The sequence below is a fragment of the Schistocerca piceifrons genome, unplaced genomic scaffold, assembly GCF_021461385.2.
Source record: "Schistocerca piceifrons isolate TAMUIC-IGC-003096 unplaced genomic scaffold, iqSchPice1.1 HiC_scaffold_1270, whole genome shotgun sequence".
Lineage (NCBI taxonomy): Eukaryota > Metazoa > Arthropoda > Insecta > Orthoptera > Acrididae > Schistocerca > Schistocerca piceifrons.
The window spans coordinates 27,707-42,042 of record NW_025727092.1 but is presented as its reverse complement, the minus strand read 5'-3'; the positions used below and the strand labels follow the sequence as shown (position 1 = coordinate 42,042).

The window sequence follows — 14,336 nt, the reverse complement described above, 5'->3', positions numbered from 1 at the left end:
GTGACGCTGGCTTTGCAACATCTTGCGTGCCTTTAGGCTCGCCGCGACCAACACTTACCACGCACTGACCACAAAACATGGAGGCGCCGGGGCTTGAACCCGGGACCTTTCACATGCAAAGCGAACGCTCTACCAACTGAGCTACGCCCCCAAGCACAACCAAGCTGCGCTGTTCTCCGTTCTTTGCTACTCTTATGTGCACGGACACGATGGTTGGTTGGTTTGCAGGGGTGAAGGGACCAGAGTACAAAGGCGCGGACACGTTCACATACGCAAGAGTTCCAAGTAGTTTCGATGCTCTGGTATTACGACTGCAAATTCCGTCCGTTTTTAACGTCTTAAATTGAAGGGACAGTCACAAGTTGCTCCGTTTTCACTCCATGTCGACAATCACACAGCACCTGAGGTAACAAGCACATCTGAAGACCCATTGTGCACTCGACTGTTCATGCCAACTCACTGCCTCGCACTTTACTACTGTGTACCACTCTTGTCGTCCAACTGCAAAAGACTGGGCCACAACAACTTTCCGCGTCTCCATTGCACTGCGCAAACTACGAAACGCTCCCCAAACATGGCACTCACCCACGCAGACGACTTTTCCGACTTTACACGACGCTCACGCAACGCTCACGCTAGTGACAGCCTTATTTAGAGCTTGACGTCGCACACAAGCGAATGAGCACATTTCGCCTACGACTTAGGCCGCCCTCCTAGTGTGGCTGTTCGGTGTCTGCAGGCAGCGAGGGGCTGCAAGCTTCCTGTGTTCGCGCCTATGTCACCTCTGCTTGCTTGTCAGAGACAGAGTATCGCAAAACATACAAGTCACTCCATGAATTGATTGCTACGGCATCTGTCATCAGCAGTCACAACTAGCAACACCAGTAGCAGCCGACTGCACGTCAAGAATTGGAATGTGCAGTGGGATTTTTGTGAATTCGGCGCAAGGCTGATCTTTGCGACATAGGTTTGAGAATCTTATGGGAACACTTGTACTGTTTCTAAATTATGTGTAGTGGTGGGAGGAGGGTGCTTCGTGCGCATTACAGCACGCTTGCCAATTGTGGCTGCTAATCGTTGGCTCGTATCTGCCTTGACACATTTTCTGGCTGTGAATTATTCCACTTGCATGGCAGTGTGCGCATGTTGGGGTGTTAAAAGTTCTGGAGGCGCTGGGTATCGATCCCAGTACCTCTCGCATGCTAAGCGAGCGCTCTACCATCTGAGCTACGCCCCCTGCTGACGAACCGCGCTACATACAGCCATATCAATGACACAGACCCTTGCACTCCCATTATTCCGCTGACAAACACTACTCTCAATGTGTCCGTGAGGGTGTCTTTCAGGTTTCCTGCATTCTGTATCGAATCGTAGTTGGCCAAAATCAAAGTGGCACGCACGACGTCGAAAATAGCGTTCGGCCAACGCTCTGAGGTAGACGAACGTGTTGTCCACTCTCTAGACTTCATTGAGGTTAGGCCGTTATACCTAAGGCAGATTTGCACTCGATGACACCTCGACAACAGCCGGTCCTCACATTTACGTCTTGCTCTCCTTACGTCAGTATACGAGTCTGTGACGCTGGCTTTGCAACATCTTGCGTGCCTTTAGGCTCGCCGCGACCAACACTTACCACGCACTGACCACAAAACATGGAGGCGCCGGGGCTTGAACCCGGGACCTTTCACATGCAAAGCGAACGCTCTACCAACTGAGCTACGCCCCCAAGCACAACCAAGCTGCGCTGTTCTCCGTTCTTTGCTACTCTTATGTGCACGGACACGATGGTTGGTTGGTTTGCAGGGGTGAAGGGACCAGAGTACAAAGGCGCGGACACGTTCACATACGCAAGAGTTCCAAGTAGTTTCGATGCTCTGGTATTACGACTGCAAATTCCGTCCGTTTTTAACGTCTTAAATTGAAGGGACAGTCACAAGTTGCTCCGTTTTCACTCCATGTCGACAATCACACAGCACCTGAGGTAACAAGCACATCTGAAGACCCATTGTGCACTCGACTGTTCATGCCAACTCACTGCCTCGCACTTTACTACTGTGTACCACTCTTGTCGTCCAACTGCAAAAGACTGGGCCACAACAACTTTCCGCGTCTCCATTGCACTGCGCAAACTACGAAACGCTCCCCAAACATGGCACTCACCCACGCAGACGACTTTTCCGACTTTACACGACGCTCACGCAACGCTCACGCTAGTGACAGCCTTATTTAGAGCTTGACGTCGCACACAAGCGAATGAGCACATTTCGCCTACGACTTAGGCCGCCCTCCTAGTGTGGCTGTTCGGTGTCTGCAGGCAGCGAGGGGCTGCAAGCTTCCTGTGTTCGCGCCTATGTCACCTCTGCTTGCTTGTCAGAGACAGAGTATCGCAAAACATACAAGTCACTCCATGAATTGATTGCTACGGCATCTGTCATCAGCAGTCACAACTAGCAACACCAGTAGCAGCCGACTGCACGTCAAGAATTGGAATGTGCAGTGGGATTTTTGTGAATTCGGCGCAAGGCTGATCTTTGCGACATAGGTTTGAGAATCTTATGGGAACACTTGTACTGTTTCTAAATTATGTGTAGTGGTGGGAGGAGGGTGCTTCGTGCGCATTACAGCACGCTTGCCAATTGTGGCTGCTAATCGTTGGCTCGTATCTGCCTTGACACATTTTCTGGCTGTGAATTATTCCACTTGCATGGCAGTGTGCGCATGTTGGGGTGTTAAAAATTCTGGAGGCGCTGGGTATCGATCCCAGTACCTCTCGCATGCTAAGCGAGCGCTCTACCATCTGAGCTACGCCCCCTGCTGACGAACCGCGCTACATACAGCCATATCAATGACACAGACCCTTGCACTCCCATTATTCCGCTGACAAACACTACTCTCAATGTGTCCGTGAGGGTGTCTTTCAGGTTTCCTGCATTCTGTATCGAATCGTAGTTGGCCAAAATCAAAGTGGCACGCACGACGTCGAAAATAGCGTTCGGCCAACGCTCTGAGGTAGACGAACGTGTTGTCCACTCTCTAGACTTCATTGAGGTTAGGCCGTTATACCTAAGGCAGATTTGCACTCGATGACACCTCGACAACAGCCGGTCCTCACATTTACGTCTTGCTCTCCTTACGTCAGTATACGAGTCTGTGACGCTGGCTTTGCAACATCTTGCGTGCCTTTAGGCTCGCCGCGACCAACACTTACCACGCACTGACCACAAAACATGGAGGCGCCGGGGCTTGAACCCGGGACCTTTCACATGCAAAGCGAACGCTCTACCAACTGAGCTACGCCCCCAAGCACAACCAAGCTGCGCTGTTCTCCGTTCTTTGCTACTCTTATGTGCACGGACACGATGGTTGGTTGGTTTGCAGGGGTGAAGGGACCAGAGTACAAAGGCGCGGACACGTTCACATACGCAAGAGTTCCAAGTAGTTTCGATGCTCTGGTATTACGACTGCAAATTCCGTCCGTTTTTAACGTCTTAAATTGAAGGGACAGTCACAAGTTGCTCCGTTTTCACTCCATGTCGACAATCACACAGCACCTGAGGTAACAAGCACATCTGAAGACCCATTGTGCACTCGACTGTTCATGCCAACTCACTGCCTCGCACTTTACTACTGTGTACCACTCTTGTCGTCCAACTGCAAAAGACTGGGCCACAACAACTTTCCGCGTCTCCATTGCACTGCGCAAACTACGAAACGCTCCCCAAACATGGCACTCACCCACGCAGACGACTTTTCCGACTTTACACGACGCTCACGCAACGCTCACGCTAGTGACAGCCTTATTTAGAGCTTGACGTCGCACACAAGCGAATGAGCACATTTCGCCTACGACTTAGGCCGCCCTCCTAGTGTGGCTGTTCGGTGTCTGCAGGCAGCGAGGGGCTGCAAGCTTCCTGTGTTCGCGCCTATGTCACCTCTGCTTGCTTGTCAGAGACAGAGTATCGCAAAACATACAAGTCACTCCATGAATTGATTGCTACGGCATCTGTCATCAGCAGTCACAACTAGCAACACCAGTAGCAGCCGACTGCACGTCAAGAATTGGAATGTGCAGTGGGATTTTTGTGAATTCGGCGCAAGGCTGATCTTTGCGACATAGGTTTGAGAATCTTATGGGAACACTTGTACTGTTTCTAAATTATGTGTAGTGGTGGGAGGAGGGTGCTTCGTGCGCATTACAGCACGCTTGCCAATTGTGGCTGCTAATCGTTGGCTCGTATCTGCCTTGACACATTTTCTGGCTGTGAATTATTCCACTTGCATGGCAGTGTGCGCATGTTGGGGTGTTAAAAATTCTGGAGGCGCTGGGTATCGATCCCAGTACCTCTCGCATGCTAAGCGAGCGCTCTACCATCTGAGCTACGCCCCCTGCTGACGAACCGCGCTACATACAGCCATATCAATGACACAGACCCTTGCACTCCCATTATTCCGCTGACAAACACTACTCTCAATGTGTCCGTGAGGGTGTCTTTCAGGTTTCCTGCATTCTGTATCGAATCGTAGTTGGCCAAAATCAAAGTGGCACGCACGACGTCGAAAATAGCGTTCGGCCAACGCTCTGAGGTAGACGAACGTGTTGTCCACTCTCTAGACTTCATTGAGGTTAGGCCGTTATACCTAAGGCAGATTTGCACTCGATGACACCTCGACAACAGCCGGTCCTCACATTTACGTCTTGCTCTCCTTACGTCAGTATACGAGTCTGTGACGCTGGCTTTGCAACATCTTGCGTGCCTTTAGGCTCGCCGCGACCAACACTTACCACGCACTGACCACAAAACATGGAGGCGCCGGGGCTTGAACCCGGGACCTTTCACATGCAAAGCGAACGCTCTACCAACTGAGCTACGCCCCCAAGCACAACCAAGCTGCGCTGTTCTCCGTTCTTTGCTACTCTTATGTGCACGGACACGATGGTTGGTTGGTTTGCAGGGGTGAAGGGACCAGAGTACAAAGGCGCGGACACGTTCACATACGCAAGAGTTCCAAGTAGTTTCGATGCTCTGGTATTACGACTGCAAATTCCGTCCGTTTTTAACGTCTTAAATTGAAGGGACAGTCACAAGTTGCTCCGTTTTCACTCCATGTCGACAATCACACAGCACCTGAGGTAACAAGCACATCTGAAGACCCATTGTGCACTCGACTGTTCATGCCAACTCACTGCCTCGCACTTTACTACTGTGTACCACTCTTGTCGTCCAACTGCAAAAGACTGGGCCACAACAACTTTCCGCGTCTCCATTGCACTGCGCAAACTACGAAACGCTCCCCAAACATGGCACTCACCCACGCAGACGACTTTTCCGACTTTACACGACGCTCACGCAACGCTCACGCTAGTGACAGCCTTATTTAGAGCTTGACGTCGCACACAAGCGAATGAGCACATTTCGCCTACGACTTAGGCCGCCCTCCTAGTGTGGCTGTTCGGTGTCTGCAGGCAGCGAGGGGCTGCAAGCTTCCTGTGTTCGCGCCTATGTCACCTCTGCTTGCTTGTCAGAGACAGAGTATCGCAAAACATACAAGTCACTCCATGAATTGATTGCTACGGCATCTGTCATCAGCAGTCACAACTAGCAACACCAGTAGCAGCCGACTGCACGTCAAGAATTGGAATGTGCAGTGGGATTTTTGTGAATTCGGCGCAAGGCTGATCTTTGCGACATAGGTTTGAGAATCTTATGGGAACACTTGTACTGTTTCTAAATTATGTGTAGTGGTGGGAGGAGGGTGCTTCGTGCGCATTACAGCACGCTTGCCAATTGTGGCTGCTAATCGTTGGCTCGTATCTGCCTTGACACATTTTCTGGCTGTGAATTATTCCACTTGCATGGCAGTGTGCGCATGTTGGGGTGTTAAAAATTCTGGAGGCGCTGGGTATCGATCCCAGTACCTCTCGCATGCTAAGCGAGCGCTCTACCATCTGAGCTACGCCCCCTGCTGACGAACCGCGCTACATACAGCCATATCAATGACACAGACCCTTGCACTCCCATTATTCCGCTGACAAACACTACTCTCAATGTGTCCGTGAGGGTGTCTTTCAGGTTTCCTGCATTCTGTATCGAATCGTAGTTGGCCAAAATCAAAGTGGCACGCACGACGTCGAAAATAGCGTTCGGCCAACGCTCTGAGGTAGACGAACGTGTTGTCCACTCTCTAGACTTCATTGAGGTTAGGCCGTTATACCTAAGGCAGATTTGCACTCGATGACACCTCGACAACAGCCGGTCCTCACATTTACGTCTTGCTCTCCTTACGTCAGTATACGAGTCTGTGACGCTGGCTTTGCAACATCTTGCGTGCCTTTAGGCTCGCCGCGACCAACACTTACCACGCACTGACCACAAAACATGGAGGCGCCGGGGCTTGAACCCGGGACCTTTCACATGCAAAGCGAACGCTCTACCAACTTAGCTACGCCCCCAAGCACAACCAAGCTGCGCTGTTCTCCGTTCTTTGCTACTCTTATGTGCACGGACACGATGGTTGGTTGGTTTGCAGGGGTGAAGGGACCAGAGTACAAAGGCGCGGACACGTTCACATACGCAAGAGTTCCAAGTAGTTTCGATGCTCTGGTATTACGACTGCAAATTCCGTCCGTTTTTAACGTCTTAAATTGAAGGGACAGTCACAAGTTGCTCCGTTTTCACTCCATGTCGACAATCACACAGCACCTGAGGTAACAAGCACATCTGAAGACCCATTGTGCACTCGACTGTTCATGCCAACTCACTGCCTCGCACTTTACTACTGTGTACCACTCTTGTCGTCCAACTGCAAAAGACTGGGCCACAACAACTTTCCGCGTCTCCATTGCACTGCGCAAACTACGAAACGCTCCCCAAACATGGCACTCACCCACGCAGACGACTTTTCCGACTTTACACGACGCTCACGCAACGCTCACGCTAGTGACAGCCTTATTTAGAGCTTGACGTCGCACACAAGCGAATGAGCACATTTCGCCTACGACTTAGGCCGCCCTCCTAGTGTGGCTGTTCGGTGTCTGCAGGCAGCGAGGGGCTGCAAGCTTCCTGTGTTCGCGCCTATGTCACCTCTGCTTGCTTGTCAGAGACAGAGTATCGCAAAACATACAAGTCACTCCATGAATTGATTGCTACGGCATCTGTCATCAGCAGTCACAACTAGCAACACCAGTAGCAGCCGACTGCACGTCAAGAATTGGAATGTGCAGTGGGATTTTTGTGAATTCGGCGCAAGGCTGATCTTTGCGACATAGGTTTGAGAATCTTATGGGAACACTTGTACTGTTTCTAAATTATGTGTAGTGGTGGGAGGAGGGTGCTTCGTGCGCATTACAGCACGCTTGCCAATTGTGGCTGCTAATCGTTGGCTCGTATCTGCCTTGACACATTTTCTGGCTGTGAATTATTCCACTTGCATGGCAGTGTGCGCATGTTGGGGTGTTAAAAATTCTGGAGGCGCTGGGTATCGATCCCAGTACCTCTCGCATGCTAAGCGAGCGCTCTACCATCTGAGCTACGCCCCCTGCTGACGAACCGCGCTACATACAGCCATATCAATGACACAGACCCTTGCACTCCCATTATTCCGCTGACAAACACTACTCTCAATGTGTCCGTGAGGGTGTCTTTCAGGTTTCCTGCATTCTGTATCGAATCGTAGTTGGCCAAAATCAAAGTGGCACGCACGACGTCGAAAATAGCGTTCGGCCAACGCTCTGAGGTAGACGAACGTGTTGTCCACTCTCTAGACTTCATTGAGGTTAGGCCGTTATACCTAAGGCAGATTTGCACTCGATGACACCTCGACAACAGCCGGTCCTCACATTTACGTCTTGCTCTCCTTACGTCAGTATACGAGTCTGTGACGCTGGCTTTGCAACATCTTGCGTGCCTTTAGGCTCGCCGCGACCAACACTTACCACGCACTGACCACAAAACATGGAGGCGCCGGGGCTTGAACCCGGGACCTTTCACATGCAAAGCGAACGCTCTACCAACTTAGCTACGCCCCCAAGCACAACCAAGCTGCGCTGTTCTCCGTTCTTTGCTACTCTTATGTGCACGGACACGATGGTTGGTTGGTTTGCAGGGGTGAAGGGACCAGAGTACAAAGGCGCGGACACGTTCACATACGCAAGAGTTCCAAGTAGTTTCGATGCTCTGGTATTACGACTGCAAATTCCGTCCGTTTTTAACGTCTTAAATTGAAGGGACAGTCACAAGTTGCTCCGTTTTCACTCCATGTCGACAATCACACAGCACCTGAGGTAACAAGCACATCTGAAGACCCATTGTGCACTCGACTGTTCATGCCAACTCACTGCCTCGCACTTTACTACTGTGTACCACTCTTGTCGTCCAACTGCAAAAGACTGGGCCACAACAACTTTCCGCGTCTCCATTGCACTGCGCAAACTACGAAACGCTCCCCAAACATGGCACTCACCCACGCAGACGACTTTTCCGACTTTACACGACGCTCACGCAACGCTCACGCTAGTGACAGCCTTATTTAGAGCTTGACGTCGCACACAAGCGAATGAGCACATTTCGCCTACGACTTAGGCCGCCCTCCTAGTGTGGCTGTTCGGTGTCTGCAGGCAGCGAGGGGCTGCAAGCTTCCTGTGTTCGCGCCTATGTCACCTCTGCTTGCTTGTCAGAGACAGAGTATCGCAAAACATACAAGTCACTCCATGAATTGATTGCTACGGCATCTGTCATCAGCAGTCACAACTAGCAACACCAGTAGCAGCCGACTGCACGTCAAGAATTGGAATGTGCAGTGGGATTTTTGTGAATTCGGCGCAAGGCTGATCTTTGCGACATAGGTTTGAGAATCTTATGGGAACACTTGTACTGTTTCTAAATTATGTGTAGTGGTGGGAGGAGGGTGCTTCGTGCGCATTACAGCACGCTTGCCAATTGTGGCTGCTAATCGTTGGCTCGTATCTGCCTTGACACATTTTCTGGCTGTGAATTATTCCACTTGCATGGCAGTGTGCGCATGTTGGGGTGTTAAAAATTCTGGAGGCGCTGGGTATCGATCCCAGTACCTCTCGCATGCTAAGCGAGCGCTCTACCATCTGAGCTACGCCCCCTGCTGACGAACCGCGCTACATACAGCCATATCAATGACACAGACCCTTGCACTCCCATTATTCCGCTGACAAACACTACTCTCAATGTGTCCGTGAGGGTGTCTTTCAGGTTTCCTGCATTCTGTATCGAATCGTAGTTGGCCAAAATCAAAGTGGCACGCACGACGTCGAAAATAGCGTTCGGCCAACGCTCTGAGGTAGACGAACGTGTTGTCCACTCTCTAGACTTCATTGAGGTTAGGCCGTTATACCTAAGGCAGATTTGCACTCGATGACACCTCGACAACAGCCGGTCCTCACATTTACGTCTTGCTCTCCTTACGTCAGTATACGAGTCTGTGACGCTGGCTTTGCAACATCTTGCGTGCCTTTAGGCTCGCCGCGACCAACACTTACCACGCACTGACCACAAAACATGGAGGCGCCGGGGCTTGAACCCGGGACCTTTCACATGCAAAGCGAACGCTCTACCAACTTAGCTACGCCCCCAAACACAACCAAGCTGCGCTGTTCTCCGTTCTTTGCTACTCTTATGTGCACGGACACGATGGTTGGTTGGTTTGCAGGGGTGAAGGGACCAGAGTACAAAGGCGCGGACACGTTCACATACGCAAGAGTTCCAAGTAGTTTCGATGCTCTGGTATTACGACTGCAAATTCCGTCCGTTTTTAACGTCTTAAATTGAAGGGACAGTCACAAGTTGCTCCGTTTTCACTCCATGTCGACAATCACACAGCACCTGAGGTAACAAGCACATCTGAAGACCCATTGTGCACTCGACTGTTCATGCCAACTCACTGCCTCGCACTTTACTACTGTGTACCACTCTTGTCGTCCAACTGCAAAAGACTGGGCCACAACAACTTTCCGCGTCTCCATTGCACTGCGCAAACTACGAAACGCTCCCCAAACATGGCACTCACCCACGCAGACGACTTTTCCGACTTTACACGACGCTCACGCAACGCTCACGCTAGTGACAGCCTTATTTAGAGCTTGACGTCGCACACAAGCGAATGAGCACATTTCGCCTACGACTTAGGCCGCCCTCCTAGTGTGGCTGTTCGGTGTCTGCAGGCAGCGAGGGGCTGCAAGCTTCCTGTGTTCGCGCCTATGTCACCTCTGCTTGCTTGTCAGAGACAGAGTATCGCAAAACATACAAGTCACTCCATGAATTGATTGCTACGGCATCTGTCATCAGCAGTCACAACTAGCAACACCAGTAGCAGCCGACTGCACGTCAAGAATTGGAATGTGCAGTGGGATTTTTGTGAATTCGGCGCAAGGCTGATCTTTGCGACATAGGTTTGAGAATCTTATGGGAACACTTGTACTGTTTCTAAATTATGTGTAGTGGTGGGAGGAGGGTGCTTCGTGCGCATTACAGCACGCTTGCCAATTGTGGCTGCTAATCGTTGGCTCGTATCTGCCTTGACACATTTTCTGGCTGTGAATTATTCCACTTGCATGGCAGTGTGCGCATGTTGGGGTGTTAAAAATTCTGGAGGCGCTGGGTATCGATCCCAGTACCTCTCGCATGCTAAGCGAGCGCTCTACCATCTGAGCTACGCCCCCTGCTGACGAACCGCGCTACATACAGCCATATCAATGACACAGACCCTTGCACTCCCATTATTCCGCTGACAAACACTACTCTCAATGTGTCCGTGAGGGTGTCTTTCAGGTTTCCTGCATTCTGTATCGAATCGTAGTTGGCCAAAATCAAAGTGGCACGCACGACGTCGAAAATAGCGTTCGGCCAACGCTCTGAGGTAGACGAACGTGTTGTCCACTCTCTAGACTTCATTGAGGTTAGGCCGTTATACCTAAGGCAGATTTGCACTCGATGACACCTCGACAACAGCCGGTCCTCACATTTACGTCTTGCTCTCCTTACGTCAGTATACGAGTCTGTGACGCTGGCTTTGCAACATCTTGCGTGCCTTTAGGCTCGCCGCGACCAACACTTACCACGCACTGACCACAAAACATGGAGGCGCCGGGGCTTGAACCCGGGACCTTTCACATGCAAAGCGAACGCTCTACCAACTTAGCTACGCCCCCAAGCACAACCAAGCTGCGCTGTTCTCCGTTCTTTGCTACTCTTATGTGCACGGACACGATGGTTGGTTGGTTTGCAGGGGTGAAGGGACCAGAGTACAAAGGCGCGGACACGTTCACATACGCAAGAGTTCCAAGTAGTTTCGATGCTCTGGTATTACGACTGCAAATTCCGTCCGTTTTTAACGTCTTAAATTGAAGGGACAGTCACAAGTTGCTCCGTTTTCACTCCATGTCGACAATCACACAGCACCTGAGGTAACAAGCACATCTGAAGACCCATTGTGCACTCGACTGTTCATGCCAACTCACTGCCTCGCACTTTACTACTGTGTACCACTCTTGTCGTCCAACTGCAAAAGACTGGGCCACAACAACTTTCCGCGTCTCCATTGCACTGCGCAAACTACGAAACGCTCCCCAAACATGGCACTCACCCACGCAGACGACTTTTCCGACTTTACACGACGCTCACGCAACGCTCACGCTAGTGACAGCCTTATTTAGAGCTTGACGTCGCACACAAGCGAATGAGCACATTTCGCCTACGACTTAGGCCGCCCTCCTAGTGTGGCTGTTCGGTGTCTGCAGGCAGCGAGGGGCTGCAAGCTTCCTGTGTTCGCGCCTATGTCACCTCTGCTTGCTTGTCAGAGACAGAGTATCGCAAAACATACAAGTCACTCCATGAATTGATTGCTACGGCATCTGTCATCAGCAGTCACAACTAGCAACACCAGTAGCAGCCGACTGCACGTCAAGAATTGGAATGTGCAGTGGGATTTTTGTGAATTCGGCGCAAGGCTGATCTTTGCGACATAGGTTTGAGAATCTTATGGGAACACTTGTACTGTTTCTAAATTATGTGTAGTGGTGGGAGGAGGGTGCTTCGTGCGCATTACAGCACGCTTGCCAATTGTGGCTGCTAATCGTTGGCTCGTATCTGCCTTGACACATTTTCTGGCTGTGAATTATTCCACTTGCATGGCAGTGTGCGCATGTTGGGGTGTTAAAAATTCTGGAGGCGCTGGGTATCGATCCCAGTACCTCTCGCATGCTAAGCGAGCGCTCTACCATCTGAGCTACGCCCCCTGCTGACGAACCGCGCTACATACAGCCATATCAATGACACAGACCCTTGCACTCCCATTATTCCGCTGACAAACACTACTCTCAATGTGTCCGTGAGGGTGTCTTTCAGGTTTCCTGCATTCTGTATCGAATCGTAGTTGGCCAAAATCAAAGTGGCACGCACGACGTCGAAAATAGCGTTCGGCCAACGCTCTGAGGTAGACGAACGTGTTGTCCACTCTCTAGACTTCATTGAGGTTAGGCCGTTATACCTAAGGCAGATTTGCACTCGATGACACCTCGACAACAGCCGGTCCTCACATTTACGTCTTGCTCTCCTTACGTCAGTATACGAGTCTGTGACGCTGGCTTTGCAACATCTTGCGTGCCTTTAGGCTCGCCGCGACCAACACTTACCACGCACTGACCACAAAACATGGAGGCGCCGGGGCTTGAACCCGGGACCTTTCACATGCAAAGCGAACGCTCTACCAACTTAGCTACGCCCCCAAACACAACCAAGCTGCGCTGTTCTCCGTTCTTTGCTACTCTTATGTGCACGGACACGATGGTTGGTTGGTTTGCAGGGGTGAAGGGACCAGAGTACAAAGGCGCGGACACGTTCACATACGCAAGAGTTCCAAGTAGTTTCGATGCTCTGGTATTACGACTGCAAATTCCGTCCGTTTTTAACGTCTTAAATTGAAGGGACAGTCACAAGTTGCTCCGTTTTCACTCCATGTCGACAATCACACAGCACCTGAGGTAACAAGCACATCTGAAGACCCATTGTGCACTCGACTGTTCATGCCAACTCACTGCCTCGCACTTTACTACTGTGTACCACTCTTGTCGTCCAACTGCAAAAGACTGGGCCACAACAACTTTCCGCGTCTCCATTGCACTGCGCAAACTACGAAACGCTCCCCAAACATGGCACTCACCCACGCAGACGACTTTTCCGACTTTACACGACGCTCACGCAACGCTCACGCTAGTGACAGCCTTATTTAGAGCTTGACGTCGCACACAAGCGAATGAGCACATTTCGCCTACGACTTAGGCCGCCCTCCTAGTGTGGCTGTTCGGTGTCTGCAGGCAGCGAGGGGCTGCAAGCTTCCTGTGTTCGCGCCTATGTCACCTCTGCTTGCTTGTCAGAGACAGAGTATCGCAAAACATACAAGTCACTCCATGAATTGATTGCTACGGCATCTGTCATCAGCAGTCACAACTAGCAACACCAGTAGCAGCCGACTGCACGTCAAGAATTGGAATGTGCAGTGGGATTTTTGTGAATTCGGCGCAAGGCTGATCTTTGCGACATAGGTTTGAGAATCTTATGGGAACACTTGTACTGTTTCTAAATTATGTGTAGTGGTGGGAGGAGGGTGCTTCGTGCGCATTACAGCACGCTTGCCAATTGTGGCTGCTAATCGTTGGCTCGTATCTGCCTTGACACATTTTCTGGCTGTGAATTATTCCACTTGCATGGCAGTGTGCGCATGTTGGGGTGTTAAAAATTCTGGAGGCGCTGGGTATCGATCCCAGTACCTCTCGCATGCTAAGCGAGCGCTCTACCATCTGAGCTACGCCCCCTGCTGACGAACCGCGCTACATACAGCCATATCAATGACACAGACCCTTGCACTCCCATTATTCCGCTGACAAACACTACTCTCAATGTGTCCGTGAGGGTGTCTTTCAGGTTTCCTGCATTCTGTATCGAATCGTAGTTGGCCAAAATCAAAGTGGCACGCACGACGTCGAAAATAGCGTTCGGCCAACGCTCTGAGGTAGACGAACGTGTTGTCCACTCTCTAGACTTCATTGAGGTTAGGCCGTTATACCTAAGGCAGATTTGCACTCGATGACACCTCGACAACAGCCGGTCCTCACATTTACGTCTTGCTCTCCTTACGTCAGTATACGAGTCTGTGACGCTGGCTTTGCAACATCTTGCGTGCCTTTAGGCTCGCCGCGACCAACACTTACCACGCACTGACCACAAAACATGGAGGCGCCGGGGCTTGAACCCGGGACCTTTCACATGCAAAGCGAACGCTCTACCAACTGAGCTACGCCCCCAAGCACAACC

The 14,336-nt window shown here is 51.1% G+C and overlaps 19 non-coding genes across 19 annotated transcripts; all 19 read right to left on the bottom strand.

Moving 5' to 3' along the window:
- Positions 1–78: 78 nt before the first annotated feature.
- Trnaa-ugc lies at positions 79–151 on the bottom strand. The gene has a single exon. It is a non-coding gene; the product is annotated as a tRNA-Ala (tRNA).
- A 1,013-nt stretch (positions 152–1,164) lies between these two features.
- On the bottom strand, positions 1,165–1,237 carry Trnaa-agc. The gene has a single exon. It is a non-coding gene; the product is annotated as a tRNA-Ala (tRNA).
- Positions 1,238–1,653: 416 nt separating this feature from the next.
- Positions 1,654–1,726, bottom strand: Trnaa-ugc. The gene has a single exon. It is a non-coding gene; the product is annotated as a tRNA-Ala (tRNA).
- Positions 1,727–2,739: 1,013 nt separating this feature from the next.
- Trnaa-agc lies at positions 2,740–2,812 on the bottom strand. The gene has a single exon. It is a non-coding gene; the product is annotated as a tRNA-Ala (tRNA).
- Positions 2,813–3,228: 416 nt separating this feature from the next.
- Positions 3,229–3,301, bottom strand: Trnaa-ugc. Its single transcript has one exon. It is a non-coding gene; the product is annotated as a tRNA-Ala (tRNA).
- Positions 3,302–4,314: 1,013 nt separating this feature from the next.
- Trnaa-agc lies at positions 4,315–4,387 on the bottom strand. Its single transcript has one exon. It is a non-coding gene; the product is annotated as a tRNA-Ala (tRNA).
- Positions 4,388–4,803: 416 nt separating this feature from the next.
- Positions 4,804–4,876, bottom strand: Trnaa-ugc. Its single transcript has one exon. It is a non-coding gene; the product is annotated as a tRNA-Ala (tRNA).
- Positions 4,877–5,889: 1,013 nt separating this feature from the next.
- Positions 5,890–5,962, bottom strand: Trnaa-agc. Its single transcript has one exon. It is a non-coding gene; the product is annotated as a tRNA-Ala (tRNA).
- A 416-nt stretch (positions 5,963–6,378) lies between these two features.
- On the bottom strand, positions 6,379–6,451 carry Trnaa-ugc. Its single transcript has one exon. It is a non-coding gene; the product is annotated as a tRNA-Ala (tRNA).
- Positions 6,452–7,464: 1,013 nt separating this feature from the next.
- Positions 7,465–7,537, bottom strand: Trnaa-agc. Its single transcript has one exon. It is a non-coding gene; the product is annotated as a tRNA-Ala (tRNA).
- Positions 7,538–7,953: 416 nt separating this feature from the next.
- Trnaa-ugc lies at positions 7,954–8,026 on the bottom strand. Its single transcript has one exon. It is a non-coding gene; the product is annotated as a tRNA-Ala (tRNA).
- A 1,013-nt stretch (positions 8,027–9,039) lies between these two features.
- On the bottom strand, positions 9,040–9,112 carry Trnaa-agc. The gene has a single exon. It is a non-coding gene; the product is annotated as a tRNA-Ala (tRNA).
- Positions 9,113–9,528: 416 nt separating this feature from the next.
- Positions 9,529–9,601, bottom strand: Trnaa-ugc. Its single transcript has one exon. It is a non-coding gene; the product is annotated as a tRNA-Ala (tRNA).
- A 1,013-nt stretch (positions 9,602–10,614) lies between these two features.
- Trnaa-agc lies at positions 10,615–10,687 on the bottom strand. Its single transcript has one exon. It is a non-coding gene; the product is annotated as a tRNA-Ala (tRNA).
- A 416-nt stretch (positions 10,688–11,103) lies between these two features.
- Trnaa-ugc lies at positions 11,104–11,176 on the bottom strand. The gene has a single exon. It is a non-coding gene; the product is annotated as a tRNA-Ala (tRNA).
- Positions 11,177–12,189: 1,013 nt separating this feature from the next.
- Trnaa-agc lies at positions 12,190–12,262 on the bottom strand. Its single transcript has one exon. It is a non-coding gene; the product is annotated as a tRNA-Ala (tRNA).
- Positions 12,263–12,678: 416 nt separating this feature from the next.
- Positions 12,679–12,751, bottom strand: Trnaa-ugc. The gene has a single exon. It is a non-coding gene; the product is annotated as a tRNA-Ala (tRNA).
- A 1,013-nt stretch (positions 12,752–13,764) lies between these two features.
- Trnaa-agc lies at positions 13,765–13,837 on the bottom strand. The gene has a single exon. It is a non-coding gene; the product is annotated as a tRNA-Ala (tRNA).
- Positions 13,838–14,253: 416 nt separating this feature from the next.
- On the bottom strand, positions 14,254–14,326 carry Trnaa-ugc. The gene has a single exon. It is a non-coding gene; the product is annotated as a tRNA-Ala (tRNA).
- Positions 14,327–14,336: the final 10 nt, after the last annotated feature.